Source organism: Monodelphis domestica, chromosome 1, assembly GCF_027887165.1.
Source record: "Monodelphis domestica isolate mMonDom1 chromosome 1, mMonDom1.pri, whole genome shotgun sequence".
Lineage (NCBI taxonomy): Eukaryota > Metazoa > Chordata > Mammalia > Didelphimorphia > Didelphidae > Monodelphis > Monodelphis domestica.
Genome location: NC_077227.1, coordinates 46,322,909 through 46,337,848, shown reverse-complemented (window position 1 = coordinate 46,337,848; position 14,940 = coordinate 46,322,909).

Sequence of the window (14,940 nt, the reverse complement as noted above, 5' to 3'; positions counted from 1 at the left end):
ATATAGCACCTACTATGGCCAGAAACCATGTTAAGTGCTTTACAAATATCCTGTTTAATTTTCCCAACAGCCTGGGAAGTAAGTGTTTTTATGATACCCATTTTCAAGATGAGGAAACTAAGGAAAGCAGAAACTAAGTGATTTTTCCCAGAGCCACAAAACTAGTAAGTATATGAAGCTGAATTTGAACTTGGGTCTTTCTGACTCCAGACCCATCACTTTATCCACTGCACTACCAGTTTCCCCATAATCTGTAAATGGCAAACATAAAATTTGTGAATGCCAGAAAACTACAACAAGGGTTTATTAAATGCGTGCCAGCAATGTAAGTAAAGTAAGTAAAAACTTTTTTAAAAACCCTAGAGGAAAGAGTCAAACTCAAAAACTATCTGAATAGGTTTTGAACATTTGTACAGTAAATATAGACACACTGAAAACGTGGGTTGTTTTCTTTTATCATCTTTGTATTTCCATTGCTGGCACACATTTAATAAACACTTGTTGAATATAATAAAAAGATGGAAACAAGTGTTTAATATTACCTACTATATGCCAGGTATATGGTAAGTTAAAGCATTAACAAATAATACAAATTTATGAATAATCTTTACAAATAATACCTCATTTGGAGCAAAGAAAAAGAACCTATGTAGCTCTCTTTGTGGTGGCAAAAAATTACAAATTGAGAGGATGCCCATCAACAGAAGAATGGCTGAAGAAGTTGTGGTATATGGTTGTGATGGGATACTATTGTTCCATAAGAAATGATGAGCAGAAGGATTTCAGAAAAACGTAAGGAGACCTAAATGTACTACTGATGCGAAGTGAAGTAAGCAGAACACAGTAATAGAAATATTGTAACAATGACCAATTGTGAAAGACTCAGCTACTCTGATCAATACAATAACACCAGCAATTCTAAAGGATTCATTATGAAAAATGTTATTGACTTCCAGAGAGAGAAATGATGAAGTCTGAATGCAGACTGAAGCATCCTTTTTCACTTTATTTTTCTTGCTTTTCTTTTTGCAACAAGGTGAATATGGAAATAGGTTTTGCATGATTTTACACATATAATTGATATCACATTGCTTGCCTTCTCCATGGGTGGGAGAAGGGCAAGAGGAAGGGAGAAATTTTAGAGCCCAAATATTTTTAAATTATTGTTAAAAAATAAATAACTGGGCAGCTAAGTGACCTAGTTGTTTGACCCTGAGCAAGTCACAACCCCAAGTTTCTAGTTCTTATAGCTCCTTGGCCTTAGAATTGATGGTAAGGTTTTAAAAACAAATGAATAAATAAATGACAAAGCTATTTTTTAGAAAAAAAGATAAAAGAAAATAATATCTCATTTGATCCTCCCAACAACCCTGAGAGGTGGGTAATATTATTATCCCCATTTTATAGCTAAGAAAACTGAGGCAGATAGAAGTTCCCTAGGGTCTCACATTAAGTGTCTGAGTTCAGTTTGAATTCAGGTCTTCCTGACTCCTGTCCAGTATTTTATTTACTACTCCACCTAGCTACCTATAGAAAATTATAGTCCTACACTTAAATTTTCTTAAAAACCCGCTTCTCAAGTAAAAGTGTTCTAATAACAACCATCACTTGGGAAGTACTTTTCATACATAAATTCACTGGGGTCTCATTGCAAATTATGGAACAGGTACTGCACAAGGGGAGGCTACTGAGTCAGTCAATTACTCCATCCCACTTAAAGTAATTAATGTGACACTATGATTTGAATCCTTTCCCAGCTGAAAACAATGAAATCAAAGACTTTAGCCAAAGTACAAAAGGCATTGAATAACATATTTGCACTGGTTGAATAAGCTTGGTCACTCCCTATAGGTGATCTATACAATATCGAGCCACTTCACAACCAAGGATTTTGAGGATCTGGGAGTCTGAAGAAAGCCCTCCAGTTGAGTCACAGAGAAGGAACCATTTAGGGGAGAGGGCAAGGAGAGGGACATGGGAGAATACCTCAGTCTGGTTCTTAGTTCTGGTTTCTTTCTCTTGACCTGGCTATAAATGTGTCTCGTGAATTTCAGAAAACCAGAAGATTTGGATTTTTTAAAAATATCAATGTCCTAATAGCATCTTCAGGACACAAGTGGCTGAAATCATTTGAAAGGGAGAGTCAACGCTCTACAAGAATCCTAGAGGAAAAATAATTCCTTATTACAGGGGAATGGCTTAAGACCTCCAGAAAGAGGATTTCTAGCAGCCAGAAATTGGGTTTCGCCCCCATCCTTTGTCATGTGTGTTTTCTAAGCTTGAGTCAACTTTCCCCTGAATTCTGTGTCCTTATGGGATAGAGCATCAGAGATTTGGAGGGGTATGGGGTTGTAAAAATTAAAAATTTAATCTCTAATAATAGAAATATTATATTTTTTTAGGTTTATTAAATGATCACCAGAAATCAAGAAATAAAGAGGATACAAAATAAAAACCACGTGCCCATGTCTGGTTAGCCATTTTTAGCCTTCCCCACTCACCACCATCACTGCTGATTCTACATCAGAGAGTGGGAGCCTCCAAAGCCCACGCCCTTTATCCTCTGTCTACAGGAAGTATGTAAAGATAGGAAGTCAGTGGGCTCTTGGGATATGTAGTTCTTTTTTGGGTAACAGATTTTCAATCATACAGGCTAAGGGGTATGTTTTGTACCAGCTAATCATCTGCATGACTAATTGATGTCAACTGATAAGCATAGGGGAAACATAAAGAATTTCCCCCAAACCCTCAGGACTACCCCTCAACCCTTGAGGAAATTAGTAGCACATGCTCTAGGGATTTGACTTGCCAAGATGAGTGTGAGTTAGCATAGATGCTCTAGAGTAGACAGATATTATTATCCTCATTTTTTATATGAGGAACCTTAAATCAGAGAGGGAAGAATTAAATAACTTACCCAGGGTCATACAGCTAACAAATATCAAAGGTGGGATTCAAACTCAAATCTCTCTGAGTGCAAGTCCAGCTCTCTGTCTCCTATGACAACAGATAGCAATATATCTGAAAACAATCTAGCATCAGCAGACTCAAAACTTGGTGTGAGTTAGCATCGTGATATGGCAGCCAAAAAAAGAAAAAGAGTATGATTTTAGGATACATGAAGAGGTCTGGAGTCAGGAAGATATGTGGTCAAATCCAGCTTCAGCTATTTACTAGTGTGATATGGAAATCACTTTAAAAGACTGATATATATTAATTTAAGGTCACCAAGGAATTCAGCTATGTAATTCCTAAATGAAAACTCAAGTCAGCAGTCAACCTTTTATGGAGTTTTTTTTATTACTAATAGGAGGAAGAAAGGTATTAGAGAGAGAGAAAGAGAGAGAGAGAGAGAGAGAGAAAGAGAAAGAGAGAGAGAGAGAGAGAGAGAGAGAAAGAGAGAGAGAGAGAGAGAGAGAGAGAGAGAGAGAGAGAGAGAGAGAGAGAGAGAGAAAGAAAGAAAGGGGAGAGAAGGGAATAGGGTTTAAATACCCCCTCTGCTTAGGTTGGGCCAAAGGCCCAAGGCCTTGGATAGCGGAGGCAAAGAAAAGAGATCAGTTCCTATCACTCACGTGACCGAAATGGAGAAACAGTCTCAGGGCCTCCACTCCAAGCAACCAGCCTCCAACCACCGCACTCTCCCTCCACACAGGAAGTCCCAGCCTCCTCAGCTCTCTTCTACCTCACTTCCTGTGTCTCACCTGTGCCAATGGTTGCTCTAGCTTAACCCAGGACCGCCCAGAGGTCTGTCCCCTTTGTACATGTCTGTTGAAGGTCATATTCTCAAATAATTAAATCTTGAGCTTTGCTGCAGCCCTTCCTAAATCCTGTTACCCTGAGTAGGATGAAGATTGTAGTTTCCAAGACCTGATTCTTTCATTCCAAGTATCTCTGTTGTTATTGATCAGGAAATAGCCAAATCCCATCCTCTAAAGAATGGTTTGAACAGGATTGAGTAGTTTTGAAATTCACACTAGATACTTGGAAAGTCACTTAACTTCTGCCGGCCTCAGTTTCTTCAACTGTAAAATGGGGATAAAGAACAGATTCTAACTCCCAGGGTTCTTGCATGGATCAAATGAGATATCTGTAAAGTATTTAGCCTAGCGCCTGGAAGAGAGTAGGTGCTTTATTGATGCTAGTTATCATTATTGCAATGATGATGATGATGGTAAGTATTTTGATTTAGAATCGAGAAGGTCTTACCTGTCCTCTTCACACTGAAAACTTAACAATCCAGGTACTATAAAATGGCTCCAGCGCAGTTCTGCAAAATACATCTCATGTGGTTTTTTTCTCTCTGCACACTCCTTTCCCCTTCAGCTTTGGGGCTTCTTGCAGTTTCCAGTTAAGGTCAGTGAAATGCTCCGTTCATTGTTCAAAGGGCTATTTGATCTTCGCTTGGCAAACGTGATCCTGGAAGAGCCGGGTTAGTTCCCCACGGCTGTCTGGTCTTTTGACTGTTGCTGGCATGCTGGCACTCACAATGCTGGACTGATTCAGACGTCCCATGAATTTCTCTGCAGGGCAGGCTCTCAGGACAGTGGCGCTGGACTCGGGAGCTGGAAGGAGAGGCCGTGTGTCTTCATGTTCCAAACAGCACCTGTTGTCCTAGAAGTAGTTCTAAGAAACGTGAAATGAGAGCAGCCTCAGTAAGTCCCCACTGATCATAAATAGGGGACAGCTAGGCTCAGGCTTCGGCTTTAAAAGCTTAGCAACAATTGGCCATTGAATGGTGTAGGCAAGGATAGCTCCATGAGTTATTGGGCCCCTACTGCGGATTGCTTAGGATCTAGAAGGTTCAAATGGGTTGGCCAAGAACTTCAGGGACCCCCTAGACCTCAAATTTGTGGTTTATCAAGTTTTTAGGGAGAAAAATTCATACTCGTTTTTTAAAACTTTGGGAAAGGAAAAAAATATTTGTAGTTATTTCACTTAGATATTTTTAACAGCAGCCAAGAGCAGCAATGATTCAGAATATAAACTCATTTGCAAAATGATTTGGAGAAGGATGATGGGAATGGAGCCTCATGAAACAAGAAAATGGGGGGAGATCCTTAGACAGTTTGGTTTGAGCCCCAGTGGAGCCAGATTATCCCAAGAACATCAGAGGATGACTCTAGAAAGGAGAACACAAGCGAATGAAAAATGATGACAATCTCGCAAGATTTCTGCAAAAATCTACGTTTTCTGTCAGTGACAGGAGATACACCACACTGGGATTTTAATGTCACAGCTCATATGTTTTACGTTTTAAAAAATAGCAGTGGCACGAATGAATCCATATGGGAAAAGTAGCTCGATCAGGCCAAGTATACAGGGAAGAGGTCTGCCTCGGAGGGGATGCAATTTTGAGAACACCGAGGCACCGGCTCTCTAGATACCTGAACCAAGGGAAGATAATAAAGACTGGGGGAAGGCAGGGAGATCACAGATGTTAAAACGACTGAAAAAAGGCAATCAAGAGAACGTTAGCAGCTACCGACCCATATGCCTACTTTTTCATCTCTATAACATCTTTATGAGAATAATTTGCACATATATGAAGAGCATCCCTGCTAAAAATATGAGTAGGAAGCAAGAGTTTTGCAAATGATATTCTACAGCAAGCCTCCTCTTAACAGTCACTCAATTGATTGAAAGGTATAAGAAAATCCAAGCCACCATTGTGCTTCTCATTTGTTGACTGTAAAAAAGCATTTGATTTAGTAGGGCCAAATGTGGTCTTAAAGGCTCTCTTCCATCCATCATGGCGCCCCCAAAGCATACCTTAAACCTAGACCTATGCTTTCCTCCCAAGTTGAGCTAAAGGCAAAGAAGGCTGTTCCCTTCCTACACCACCATCACCATTCTACCAAGACAGAGACTAAATCAAAGGTCCCAAAGACCCACAAGACAATTGTGAATTAGTGAAACAAGGAAGGGTGGGGAGAAGAGAAGAAAATGGGCATTTATATGGTACCTACTATGTGCCAGCTCTTGTACAAAGGGCTTTTAAAATATCTCACAACAAGCTTGGGAGATAGATATTATCCCCATTTTATAGTGGAGGAAACTGAGACAAACAGAGGTTAAATGACTTGCCCAGGGTCACATACATGGTGAGTAAGTGTCCAAGACTAGATTTTAATTCAGATCTTTCCAGCACTCTATCCACTCTGCTACCTAAATATTTGCTGTATCCTAAGTACTGTACTATGTGCTAGGGACATAAGAAAAAAATGAAAATATCCTTGTCCTTGGAGGATTGAGATTCTATTCGATGAATGCGTGTGTGTGTGTGTGTATATATATATATATATATATACATATATATATGCATATATATGCATACATATAGGTCAGCTAGGTGGTGCAGTGGATAGAGAAACAAATCTGAAATCAGGAAGACTCATTTCCAAATCTAGCTTAAGACACTAGTTGTGTGACTCTGGACAAGTCCCTTAACCCTGTTTGTCTCAGTTTCTCCATCTGTAAAATGAACTGCAAAAGAAAATGACAAACCACTCTAGTATCTTTGCCAAGTAACCCTCAAATGGAGTCATGAAGAATCAGGCATGACTAAAACAATTGAACAGCAACACATATACAAATACACGTATTTTCTAAAATGTGAGCATCTGTGAATACTCAACAAGGGGTATACTCTTTCTGCCAATTCAAGTTAGAACTTGTTCTACAAGTTATATTTTGGGGAATTCAGAGATCAAATCACTTAACTGGCTCATACAGCTAATATGCATCCAAGGTAGGATTTGAACTCAAGTTCTGCTATGCTTGTTTACTCCACCATGTTGCCTCTATACAAAATACATGAAAGGTAACATTTTGGTGGGGTAGGGGGAAAGGAGAGGAGGAAGCGAGGCATCAGCAATTGGATGAAAGCCTCATGTCAGAGGGATTATTTGATCTCATCTTGGAGAGAAATTATAGATTTGGCGGAGCAGAAATAAGGAAGGGATGCATTCCAAGCATGGGGGGAAAGCCTGTTTAAAGGCATGGAGATAAAGGACAGAATGTTGAGTCTGAAGAATAGAATAGAAGCCATAATAGAAGAAGGTCCAAATATTCCCCACTTCCAGTGACCCAAGACACTCCAGACACACAAGCAGCCCAAGAGTCCTCCAGAAAGTACCCCAAAGAGGAATGAACTTGATCAATATTCTCTCATCAATTTTCCCATGACCATTAGGTCAGCTACAAAGAGGGAGGATAGTCCACATCTGGTATTTATTGTGAATGTCAAAGCATAAGTACCAGGTTGAGGTGGCTATAAAGGATCTGTAGGACATGGAAATGGCCAAAGGCAGTTCACTGATCTGGTGTGATGGAGAAAAGCTCAGCATGCACCAAAGGGACGGTGGTGATGTCCTAGACTATGATGCACTGGGTGCAGCCAGATATATTGGAATCATCTAAGCCCTGTTTCCTCCAGCCTATTCCATAGTCAAAAATAGTTTTTTTCTGTTAAAAAAAAAAAAGAAATCCTACAAGATTCTGTGATAGATGCAACATCGAAGTCATTTGTTTAATAGATCCAACACCAAAGTTGGTTTCACATGAACCAGGTTCAGTCCTGGGACCCGATCTCAAAGAGTCGATTCTTGTTCTTTGGCTCATCAGCTCCACCTGGAATTCCCCAGGAAAATCTCTAAGATAAAATTAATGGATTGCTTAACCCTCTGAGAAGGAAAGTAACCCACATCCCTACTATATCCCATTTCTGTTCTAGGAGCTATTAGAGATTCCAAAGAGGTGCAAGACATAGTTTTGCCCTATCTCCACAGTAAATGAGGCAGCAAAATTGATGCTTAGAGTTTCATGCATATTTTCTTCAAGAAAAATGATTGGGGAGAACCAAATTATTCATAGAAGTGTATAGAATTGGATAGAAATTCAGATCACAACAATTTTGAGGTTTCATTGTATACTCAGTAAATTGGTGTAGATAATAGAAGATGGGAACAGTCAGTGTTGGAAGGGTTGTAGAAGGATAGTCACACTAATACACAATTGTTAGAGCTATTAATGGATCCAGAAATTATTATTGTTGTTATTATCATAAATAATTTGCAATTATATGAGGAAAACTAAGGAGCAGCTAGGTAGCACAGTAGATAGAGCACCAACCCTGGAGTTGGAAAGACCTGGGTTCAAATCTGATCTCAGAAACTTCTTTCTTAGCTATGTGATCATGGGTGAGTCACTTAACCCCAAATACCTAGCCCTTGCAAGAATTGATACTAAGACAGAAGGTAAGGGTTTAAGAAAATATTAAATTATCCATATTTTTGACTGGTGATTCCACTGTTAGGAATATACCTACTCCAATGAGGCCAATGATTAGAAAATAAAGGTCACAAGTATAACAAAATATTTACAATAGCATTTTTTATTGTGCCAAAGAATTATAAACAAAGTAGACGACTATTGATTGAACCCTGGCTAAAAGAGTTGTAAAACATGAATGTAATGGAATACTATTGAGCTTTAAGAAACAATGAATGAGATGAGTACAGAAAAGCACATAAAGGAAGATATATGAATCGATGCAAAGTAGGGTAAGTAGAACCCAGGAAAAAAGGATTACAACAAAATAAATGGAAAGAACAATCATAAAACTAGCCAAATTGAATGCTACTGTATATAATACACATCACAATGGTATTAAAATTATGCCCCCAAATAATTTCTGAAATATTATAAATATTTGTAAATTGAATATGTAAATATGAATAATATTAATAATAATCACCAGAGATAAGGTAGCCTGAAAGGAATCATTGTTTGCACCAAAGGCAGGAACACTGAGATTTCTCCATAGCAAGGATGCTTTGGTACACAGAAATAACAAGTGTTTATAAATGTGAGCAAAAAAATTGTATTCAAGAAATTCATCAATTATAGATCAGATGGGACGAGAATAAATATAAAATTAAGGAAAAGTACATTAGTCCAGAAAGGTCTCTGGTTTCTACTGTTCTTGAAAATGTTATCTTCCCTATAGACAATCTCTTCCTCCTACATGGTAACCCTGCCCTTGTTGTTGTTGTTCAGTTGTTTCCTACTTTCTGTGACTCCATTTGAGGTTATCTTGGCAAAGACACTGGAATGGTTTTCCATTTCTTTCTCTAGCTCATCTTTATAAATGAGGAAACCAAGGCAGTGCTAAGTGATTTGCCCAGGATTTATGAGCCAGTAAGTGTCCAAAGCTGGACTTGAACTCAGATTTCCTGACTCTAGGACTTGTGCTCTATCCACTGCACCAGCTAGCTGTTTCTTCTAGAACATGCCCATATCTAGAATTGTGCTTACTGGAAACATTTGGCTTCCTAATTGACTGGGGACTGACTACCTGCCCTTGACATCAAGAATGGAAAACCAATCAAATAGGACGGATAGAAGCCCCACCACTCCCCATAAAGCATCTACTCCTCTTCCATCCAGGACTAACAGGAATTCTTTACTTTTAAATAAAAAGTTATGGATCCTTCTGGCAATCTGGTGATGTTTATGGACCCTTTCTCAGAATAATACTTTATTGACTCTATTAATAATTGAAGGAAATTCCAAGTTTAAATGAGAAGTTGGTGATTATAATAATGTATTTTCCTTCCCATCTTTAACTCCCCAAAATCTATCCATGGATCCCTTTGAGAGGGGGAGGAGATGTCTGTCAACTCCAGTTTAAAAATCCCTGACTATAATTGGAGTGATCCAGATGCTTCTACACCAAATTGAGGAGGAAAAACAGCCTAGTCTAACGAGGTCCCAAGGACACCTCTTTCATTAGATTCTCTTAAAAATTCTGCGAGCGAGCAGATATTGCTTCCTGAGGAAACTGAGGCATAAAGACATGAAGGGACTTTCCCAGAGTCACAAAGAGCTTAATCCCAGGTCTTCCTGATTAAATACAGTCTTCATGCCATGGTGATTCCCAATTGAAAAAAGAGGGATTGGACCAGATGACCTTGACGGTCCCCTTCCATCTGTAAACTCCATGAATAACAGCCTCATGTGTTCAGTGTTAATAGGAATCAGTGCCCTAGCTGGAGGGCCTTGAGTTAAAAGAACAGCTCTATGAGGGATGTTTGGTTCAGCCCATGGTGATGGCTGGGAATCCAGGGAGGCCCCGGCTACCCAGGGAGCTTATTAACTGGAGTCCCTCCTTAGCCCATGGGCATTATTTCAGATCAGGACCCAAAGGCTGCGATTTGATGGCTGTGGTGGGTGGAGAGAGCTGGGGAACAGCCAGTATGTAAACAAACAGCTGGAAATCTGCCCTTGGAAACTGGGCATCTTCCATCCGTCCCCTGGTGGGGTGTCCCTCCTCCTCCCAGCCTCAAGAGCCTCTGAGGAAATCAGGCTCTTGTGTTCCCACTGCCCAGATTTGCCCCCAGGAATAGCTCTGAGGACCCATGAAAAGAACTTAGAGAGGATAAAGAGCTCAATAGAAAAAAAAAAGTCCATGGTCTTTACCTCTTTACAAAGAAAAAATACACAACACATTGAGAGAGAAGAAACGGGACTGGGCTTGTGATTTTATTAATACAGGAGGTCCCAAAAGTCTTAGTGAAATTTTAAGCTATTAAAACTGGAAACAAGAAGATTTTGAGTTCAAATTCATCCTCAGGCACTTACCAACTGCATTCCCCTGGCAAATCATTTAACTTCTGTCTGCCTCACATTCCTCAACTGTAAAATGGGGTTAATAATAGCTCCCATCTCAAATGTTGTGAGGATAGAATGATATTTTATTATTATTAAAAATAAAAATTTAAAGCACTTATCACAGTGTCTGGCACATAATAGGGGCTTAATAATTGCTTGTTCCCTATCTTTCCCTTTCCTATAGAAAACTTCCTGATGAAGCACCTCTTTTTTCTAAATAAAGATTGTTACCTTCTCCACAACTTATAGCCTCAGGGCGGAGCCTGTAGATAGACTGGGGGGGCGGGGCTTTGTGGGGGAGGGATTGCATCTTTATGTCAATATAATTGGTTTCCTTTGTCATCCTATGGATTTTATTTTGGGTATTTAAATTTTTTATTCTGAGAAGGAAAACATAGACTTTACCTGACTGCCAAAGGGATCCAGGACACGTAAAACAGAGCTAAGACCCATGTCTTAGAATATTTCCTAGACGACTAAGAGGTTGTGACTTGGCCAAAGTCTCTTTCTGTCTCTGTCTCTCAGTCTGTCTGTCTGTCTGTCTGTCTGTCTGTCTGTCTGTCTGTCTGTCTGTCTCTCTCTCTCTCTCTCTCTCTCTCTCTCTCTATATATATATATATATATATATATATATATATATACATATATATGTGTGTGTGATTTTAAAATATATTTATAGATATATATGATATATGATAAATAAATATATACATATACATATATATTTAAATTAGGGTAGGACTTGAATGCAGGTCTCTCTGTCTCTAAGAAGAGACACAGACAGAGAGAGCAACAGCTTAGCTCTCAACTTTCCTTCCCTGAGGATGGGAGACTCGCTCTCTGAGAATGAGCCTCATGCTCTGGGAAGAGCAGCAAGCTAGGAATGAGTCGGAGCTGGGTTCCAGTCTCCGCTCCGATACTCCCGGGCTGTGTCCCCAGAGAAAAATCATGAAGGCAGCCTCAGCCTGCGTCTTCTCTGACCCCCCACCCGCCCTCCAGGTCCAGCCTTGGATGTGTACAGAATCCTCCGAGTCAGTGTTTGGAAAAATGGGAGCAGGACATCCACAAAGGTTCTTTCCAGGAGCCCAGGGGAGCCCTCCCCCCCCCCCCCCCAGCACGTTCCTAATTCCAAAGGACTCGCTGGGAGATCCGATCTCATGGCTTCCGGGCTAGCCATTCCAGAGGGTGATTATGGCTTTCCAGCATGTCACGGCACCCGAAGTCCTCCTTTGATGGATGATCGCAGGGAAGACAGAGGGGGGAAAGTGACACAGAGGGTGTCAGCCAGGACATTCACATCTGAGTCCCCATTTCCGCACGGTCGGCCGCATCACTTGGGATTCTCCCCAACCTCCCTTTGGACTCTGGCACTCCAGCTCAGGATCTTCCAATAAAACACTCTCGAGGGTCTCTGCCAAGGTTTAAGAGCTCAAAGGTCCTCCACGCTGCCTTCACTTACTAACTCAAAATTGGACGTCCGTCTGGGTCAGTGAAAAAGCACCCTAGATTTCCAGTCAAAGGTTCTGAGTTCAAATTCTCACTCTTCTGGACTTACTACAAATTTAGCGAGTCTCCACCGCGGTGGTCCTCCCTGTCCTCATCCGCAAATGAGAGGGCTGGACATGATGCCCGGGGAGGGTCCTTCCAGCTCTAAATCTCTGCGCTAAGCTCCTTTTTAATGATAACTATTAAATAAATATCCCCAAAGCCCTGGACTAGAGGAATCTTTGACTGAAGCCTGAAGGGAATGTCAGAGAGGGTCAAGGAGGAGAAGCGGGTTTGTCTGTTTACCTTGGGGAGAATCAAAGCTCCCAGCACAAACAGAGCCGGGGAGGCCAGCTCGCGCCGTGTAAACACCTCCGAAAGGAGGCCATTCTGTGCAGCGGGGAGATCGGGGCCGTCCAGTCCTGGCTGCCGAACAATTCCCTTTTCTTCTCTCCTCGCTGGCCAGGCCAAGCTCTTAATAAACACATAATCCCAAAAAATAAATGTGTCTGCAATTTGGCAGCAGAGAAAGACGCGATGTTACCCCACCAGGGCACAGACGGACCTTGTGTAGGATAGAGATCTGGAGGTTGTGTGTGTGTGTGTGCGCGTGTGTGTCCCTGAGTTCACAGGCATGAGAGGAAAAACACGATCTTTCCCTCCCTTAAGTCAGCCTACAATCTCTTCTTTGCCTTCATGGCTAATCCCCTTGGAATTCAGAATTTTGAGGTTATAAAATGGCATTTTAAGGGCTAAAGGAGACCTCTGAGGGCATCATGTCCAACCCACCCATTCTACCTCCAACCCACCCATTCTACCATTGAAGAAACTGAAGCCCAGAAAGTTTATGACTCCTTGGAGGTCACCCAGAAAGAAAGTTTGAATTCAGATCGTTTGAATACAAATATTGCCTCCTTTCTGAGGCAACACTCTCTTACCGGCTTCTTGAAATAACATCTTAGAAAGAAAAAAAAAGGTTCAAGTTGATCAGTTGCTATAATGGACATAGTAGGTCTAGAGCTTCAAGAACCTTCCAAGATCACTTAACCCAACCCCATCATTTTTTTTTTAGATGAGGATACTGAAGCCCAGTTAGGTGAAGTGCCCTAGATTCCTTAGCTAATGGCAAAGCTGGTATTTGAACCCAGAACCTTTTACTCCTAAACTAGTCTCTGTATGTTTGTATGTTTGCTTTTTCCTTATATTTTTTCTTTAAAAAATTATTTTCTGTCTTAGTAATAACTCTAAAACAGAAGTGCAAGGGCTAGATAAATGATGTTGAGTGACTTGCCCAGGATCACACAGGAAGTATCTGAGGCCAAATTTGAACCCAAGTCCTCCTGACTCCAGGGTTAGTGCTCTATCTACTGTACCATCTAACTGCCATTCAAAATAGATTTTTTTCATATGTAAAATGGGGATAATAATAGCCCCCACCTCATAGGATTATTGCAAAGATAGAATGAGATAATATATGTAAATTGTTTTGCAACTCAAAAATGCTCTATAAATGCTGGCTCTTATTATTTCCCCTTTTAGCATACTGCAAAAAAATATAGGCAGGCCTTGACTCTGAAGTGGACCTGGCAGTTTCCACCCAACCCAGTGGAATTTGTTTGGCAGATAGCTCTAGGAAAGGTTGGAAGGTGGTTCTGAATCATTGAAGGGGGAGCCCCTTTCTCAGGGTCAGGGTGTGTTTGAGTATGGATGGAAGCACTGGCCATTTATTTGTACAGGAAAACGAGGGCTATGGGATCTGGAAGGACTTGTGTTTGTGTGTCTTGGTTAGGGGATATGAGTGCATCTTATGGGGTATTTATTGGGGTGTGTGTTTTTCTTTTCGCCAGGTTTATTTGCTTAAGTATGGAGCTATTTCCATTTAATTTGGTTTCTGGGTAGCTATACACATATGTATTTATGTTTTTATACCTATTTATGTTTATATATGGAAGAAGTAGGCTCTGTTTGTTTGTGTGAGAGAGGGGAGGAAAGAGAGGGAGAGAGAAGAGAGACAGAGAGAGAGAGAGAGAGAGAGAGAGAGAGAGAGAGAGAGAGAGAGAGAGACAGAAAGAGAGACAGAGACAGAGACACAGAGAGAGACAGAGAGAGAGACAGAGAGAGAGAGAGAGAGAGAGAGAGAGAGAGAGAGAGAGAGAGAGAGAGAGAGAGAGAGAGAGAGAGAGAGAGAAACTGAGAATGTGAATAGAAGGTTCGTGGGGAAACATTGATTAGGGCACTCTAATTCTGGTAGGAGGAAATAGCCTAGCTGCCAGAAACAATGGAATCCAAGTGTTTGACAGTATCTGAACTTTCAGAATTATGCTCTGTCCTCCCCTCCTTGCACAACCCCCTCCGACCTCTTTCTACTGCAAGACTTCTTTAGGGAGTCATATATATTCTCATAAAAAGCAAAAATCTGCTGAGGAAGCTCCATGGATCATTCTGGAAAGCAAATGTTTCCATCAGGGGTCCCCAACACCATTGCCAGGGAGGCTGAGAGGTTTAACTGTGTGTGTGCATAATATTATCTCAGCCCCCACCCCAAGGCGGATGGCAACCTTGTTAAAGAGACAGTCTATTGATTGGAAGCAAAGTGGCTTTTTATGGGGCTTCAGGCTCTGAGACAGGAAAGAGTTAGAGAAAGCTGATAGAGACGGGACCCCTCCCTTTGAAGGTCAGAAGAAGCCCTACAGCCAATGGTGGGGAGGGGGGGAGGAGGGAAGCAGAGATGGAAGGGAAGAGATGCTAGTAAGAATTCTGGGGTCCCTGAGGAATGCACACTTT